This window comes from Chrysochloris asiatica, unplaced genomic scaffold, assembly GCF_000296735.1.
Source record: "Chrysochloris asiatica unplaced genomic scaffold, ChrAsi1.0 scaffold00249, whole genome shotgun sequence".
Lineage (NCBI taxonomy): Eukaryota > Metazoa > Chordata > Mammalia > Afrosoricida > Chrysochloridae > Chrysochloris > Chrysochloris asiatica.
Genome location: NW_006408767.1, coordinates 3,707,130 through 3,713,179, shown reverse-complemented (window position 1 = coordinate 3,713,179; position 6,050 = coordinate 3,707,130). Strand labels below are relative to the sequence as shown.

General features: G+C 41.4%; 1 pseudogene; it reads right to left on the bottom strand.

The window, feature by feature from the left end:
* Positions 1 to 984: 984 nt before the first annotated feature.
* LOC102842438 lies at positions 985 to 5,302 on the bottom strand (annotated as a pseudogene).
* Positions 5,303 to 6,050: the final 748 nt, after the last annotated feature.

Below are 6,050 nucleotides of genomic sequence, written 5' to 3'. Positions count from 1 at the left end.
CCTTCTATTAGAAGTCCAGAAGATGAATACTAGGAATTCAGAAAGGGCAAAGGAGACGATCCAAAGCAATGGAAGCCTGAATTAGTGAACTTGAAGGTAAATTTCTCAATACTAGTATGCTAGAAGAGCAATCAGAAAAATATAAAAAAACCAAAGAAAGCCTGAGTTATGTGGGACACCATGAAGCAGACCAGTTTATGATTGGAATTTCAGAAAAGGAAGAGGCAATAAAAAGCAAGAGAGAAAGTTCTTGGAGTTGCTGGAAGAAAAATTCCCTAACATCATGAAAGACAAGCATACAAGAAGCTGAACAAACCCCAAACATAATAGATCCCAAAAGAAAATCACCAAGACAAAATATAATCAAACTTCCCAAACTCAAAGACAAGGAAAGAATCCTTGAGAGCAGCTTAGGAAAAAAGAAAAGTTACCTGCAAAGGAGAACCAGTAAGACCAAACTGATTTCTCTGCAGAAACCATTCAGGCAAGAAGGTAATGGGTTGACATACACAAAACTCTGATAGAAAAATATTGCCAACCAAGAATCACATATCCAGCAAAGCTGTTTCTCAAATATGGCATGATGTAGTGGCTTTGGGATTTGGACCATCAGACTGGTCTCCTGTTTAACCTTTTTATATTCTGGCATGGGAAATTATGTATTTTTATTTAAAAAGAAAGCCTCCCTATCCAGGTCACTTTTCAATAGCTGGAGATTCTGAGGGTGGAGACTCAGATAAAACTGTCAGACTCTAGAGGGATTTCTCCTAAAGTTCTTACTTGTATTTGGATAAAGTATATTTAGAGTTCCTTTGCCTCACTCCTTCCCCCCACAGAAGGAGAGGGAGGGATGCTATGGACTCCATGTGCTGAGATACGTGGCAGCTGCCCCCACCCACCCTATCACTTTCTCCACTCTCTGCCAATTGATGCCTGCTCCTTGAAACTTCATAGCAAAAGGACAGCCCTCCCACACACTGTTGCTTAATTCTGGGCCTCTGGGAGCAGGTCAGGGCTGTGGATCTCTTCTTCTTCCCCCAGCTTTTCTTATGAGCTGGGGACCTGCTGGGCCTTCAATGGTCATGAGGCCACCATAGGGCTGATGCGCTGGCAGAAGCAGCTTGCATTCCTTGGCGTGGTGGTCTAGACCGCCACAGTTTTAGCACCTGTTTCCTTTTGACCTGTGCCTCTGCATGTTTTTCCCCTTTGGCCGTCTTTACTCCTAGTACAGAACACCGCACCCGGTCCCATGACTCGAATTGATTCCATGCCCTTAAAGGTGAACTTAAAGGTGAACTCCACTGCCTTTCCTTCCTCCAGGCTCCGGAAGCCCTCCCTGAGCAGCTTGCGCTGGTGCAGGAAGATGTCAATCGGGGGAGTTGAGTGCTTGAGCAGTCATGGACAGGAAATCAAACCCCATAAGCACGTTGAACCACTTCCAGACGCAGGCACCGTACAGCAGCTGTGATTCCTCTACCACGTGGGGCGCGTCCTCTGGCCCCGCCTCCTCTGCCTTGGTGCAGCCTCCTGCAAACTGCTGCTTGGACGTGGAACCCAAGTTCGTGGGCTTGAGCACGCAGCCTGCTGGTCGCAGAAAAGACCAGAGGCAAAAGCTGTTACAACAACTTCTGAATTATCTTAAGCAAAATTTTATTTGTATGGGATATTAGTGGTATTGTTTGATGATTTCCACATTCCATTGGATCACCTTTCTTTGGAATGGGCACAAATGTGGATCTCTTCCAATTGGTTGGCCAGGTAGTTGTCTTCCCAATTTCTTGGCATAGACTAGAGAGCACCTCCAGTGCTGCATCAATTTATTGAAGTATCTCAATTTGTGTTTGGTCAATCCCTGAAACCTTGTATTTTGCCCTTGCCTTCAGTGCAGCTAGGACTTCTTCCTTCATACCATTAGTTCTTGATCACAAACTACCTCTTGAAATGGTTGAACATAGACCAATTCTTTTTGGCACAGTGACTCTGTATTACTTCCATCTTCTTTTGATGTTTCCACAATCAACACTTCAACATTTTGTGTAAGTTGTTGTTGTTAAGTGCCTCTGAGTCAGTTCTGACTCACAGAAACCCTGTATAGGGTTTCCAAGGAGCAGCTTATGGGTTTGAACTGCTGACCTTGTGTGATTCGCAGTCCAGTGCTAATCCTACAGTTCCACACCAGAAGTTCATTTTGTCTGTAGAATTCCACCCAAGGCTTGGATTTTTTCTTCAGTTCTTTCAACGTGAGAAATGCTGAGCATATTCTTCCCTTTTGGTTTTCTGACTCCAGGTCTTTGCACATTTCATTATAATACTTGGCTTTGTCTTAAGATGCCCTTTGAAATTCTCTGTTCCCCTCTTTTACACCACAAAACTTCTCTACATTCACGAGCAAGTTTCTCTACATTCACGAGCAAGTTTCAGACCCTTTTAACATCCTTTTTTTTTTCTTTTATTTCTTTCCTGTCTTTTTAATGACCTTTTTTTTTTTTTTTTAATGTATGATATTCTTGATATCATCCCACAACTCCTCTGGTCTTTGGTCATTAATGCATAAACTCTATTCCTTAAAATGGTCTCTAAATTCAAGTGGGATATACTCAAGATTATATTTTGGATCTGGTGACTTGTTTTAATTTTCTTTAGCTTCAGCTTGAACTTTCATATAAGCAATTGGTGTTCTGTTCTACAGTCAACCCCTGGACTTGATTTGGCTGATAATATTGAGCATCTCCATCGTTCCTTCACATTGTTGTTGTTGTTATGTGCCGTGGAGTCGATTCCGACTCATAGCGACCCTGTACAGGGTTTCCGAGGCTGTAAATCTTTACGGGAGCAGAAAGCCTCATCTTTCTCCAGCGGAGCAGCTGGTAGTTTCGAACTGCTGACCTTGCGGTTCGCAGCCCGATTCGTAACCACTGCGCTACCAGAGATGTCGTCAATTTGATTCCTGTGTAATCCATCTGGTGAGGTCCATGTGTATGGCCCCCTTTTATGTTGTTGAAAAAGTATTTGCAAGGAATAAGCCTTACAAAATTCTATCGTTCTCCAGCATTGTTTCTATCACCAATGCATATTTTCCAAATACTGATTCTTCCTCTTTGTTTCCAACTTTCCCATTCCAATCACTAGTAATTATCAATACATCTTGATTGCATGTTTGATCAATTTCAGACTGAAGAAATTGGTAGATTCTTCAATTTCATCATCTTTGGTTTTAGTGGTTGATGTGTAAATTTGAATAGTAGAGGTAATAACTGGCCTTCCTTCTTGTTGTTGTGAAGTGCTGTCGAGTCAATTCTGACCCACAGTGACCCTGTATAGGGTTTCCAAGGAGCAGCTGGTGAGCTTGAACTGCCAGCCTTGCAGTTCAAACAGCTTTGTAGTCTGGCGCATTAACTAAACCACAGCGCCACACTAGGACTCCGTATTCCTTGTAGGTTTATAGATATTATCCTATCACAGATAGCATTATACTTCAAGATAGACTTTGAAATGTTCTTTTTGACATGAATGTGAAACTGTTCCTCTTCAATTTGTGGTTCCTGGCATAATAAACCATATGGTTGTCTGATTCAAAATGGTGAATCCTAGTCCATTTCAGCTCACTTTGGTGTTAAGTGCTGTTGAGTCAGTTCTGACTCATGTTGCTATTAGGTGCCATCGAGTTGGTACCAATTCATAGTAACCCTCACAATCATTGCTACACCTGAGCTCATCGCTGCTGCCACTGTGCCGACTCATAGCAACCCTATATAGGGTTTCTGAGAAAAAACTGGTGGGTTTGAACTGCCTACCTTGTGATACTACAGCACCATATCAGGAGTCCTTCAGCTCACTAATGCCTAGGACATCTATCTATGATACTTTCAATATTCTTTTTTTTTTAATGTTTTTATTGTGAATTGAGTGAAAGTTTACAGGGCAGATCATCAGTTTTACATTCAACAAATCATACACCTTGTTTTATTACAATGATTATAATCCCTGCCATGTACCATCATTTAACAGTATTTCTCTTTATTCATTTTAGCTTTTTTTTTTTTAAACACTCAGGCATATATAATAATTTATACCACCAAAGGGCACATTCTGCAAGTCTGCCTCCTGGCCACCAGCTCTCAGTCCCTCTCTTCCCATGAATCTAGAGTCCTCAGCTTCTCCCCTTCTCCATGTCCCCATCTCTGCATCCATCTCTGGTGTCGCTGCTTCTTTGGATAAGGTCCTGCATTCCACTTGTACTCTTCTTCCTTGATGATCCTAGTGTCCTTTATTTCTGGACTGTAAGATTAACTAATCCCCTGTTTTTGTTACAAATCTTCCACCTTTACAATTGTGACAAGCGCAATTAGTCATGATAACAATTACTCACTACTGAATCATAAGAATCTTATCCCCATTTCTTTTTACCAGACCCATCTAGACAAGATGACAACTGTTCAGTGGGGACTCACTTTCAGTATTCTTTATCAACACCATAATTCAAGTGCATTAATTCTTGTACTGTGTCCCTTATTCGTTGTCCAACTTTCACACGCATGTGAGGTGATTTAAAATACCATGGCTTGTGACAGATGCACCTTAGTCCTTAAAGTGATATCTTTAAAAAAATTTTTTTAAGTTTTTTTGCAGCAGGTTTGCGTAATGCAACAATTATGCTGTCTGATTTCTTGACTTTTGCTTCCATAAGTGTTGATTGTGGGTCGAGCAAAATGAAGTCTTTGACAACTTCAATCTTTTTTCAGTTTATTATGATGTTATTTATTGGTCCAGTTGTGAGGATTTTTGTTTTCTTTACATTGAGGTGCAGTCCATCCTGAGGGCTAAATTGTTTGATCTTCATTAGTAAGTATTTCAAGTCCTTTTCACTTCCAGCAAGCAAGGTCATGTCATCTGTTTATTGCAGATTGTTAATGTATCTTCCTTCAATCTTAATGCCATATTCTTCTTCATATAATCCGGCTCCTTGGAATATTTGTTCAGCATATAAATTAAATAAATGTGGTGAAAGGATACAACCCTGGTATACACCTATCCATTCAGTATCCTTTGTTCCCTTTGAACAACTGCCTGTTAATCTATGTATAGATTCTGCATGGGCACAATTAAGTGTTCTGGAATATCCGTTCTTGGAAATGCTATCTATAGTTTGTTATGATCTACATAGCAGAATGCCTTTGTGTAGTCAACAAAACACAAGTAAACATCTTTCTGGTATTATCTGCTTTCAGTGAAGATCCACCTGATGTTGGCAGTGATATCTCTAGTTCCATGTCCTCTTCTGACCTGCCTTAATCTGCGCCATCCTATTGATGCACCCTGCTGCAACCATTTTTAAATTACCTTCAGCAAAATTTTACTTGTATGTGATATCGTGGTACTGTGAAATTACTTGATATGGTTTTTCTATCAAACGTTTTCTTAACTCCTACCAAATGATTGGGTTGTTGTTGTTATGTGCCATGGAGTCGGTTCCGACTCATAGCAACCCTGTACAGGATTTCCGAGGCTGTAAATCTTTACAGGAGAAGAAAGCCTCATCTTTCTCCCGCGGAACAGCTGGTAGTTTTGAACTGCTGATCTTGCAGCTCGCAGCCCAATTTGTAACCACTACGATATAGTACTCTAATGCCAGGGTTGGTTAGTTTTGCCATCCTGCTAAGTTAAAAAGGAGGCATCTCAGAAGCAAGAACAGATGATCATAGGACTAGCGAGAAAGAAGAGCATGAACATCGCATGAGTTCTCTACTTGGAAAAGCAGAGACCACAGAGGTGGTGACAGAGGTGGTGATACAGAAAGATAAAACAGCTGTGGGATCCTAGGCCCATGAGTAAAGTTGAATGCCTATGGGCAGGAGGCTGACTTGCAAAATGTGCTTTTGGGCATTTACAGACTGGTTAAAGGAGCTTTGTACTACTTGCTGAGTGGGGCAGAGGCTGAGAGTCACACATGGCTAAGAGGCTGAAGACGAGTGAGGCATGGCTGCAGTATGGCAGAGAAGAGGCATTTCTGACTGGACAACAGCTGTATCCTGAGTTGTTTCTGACCCTGA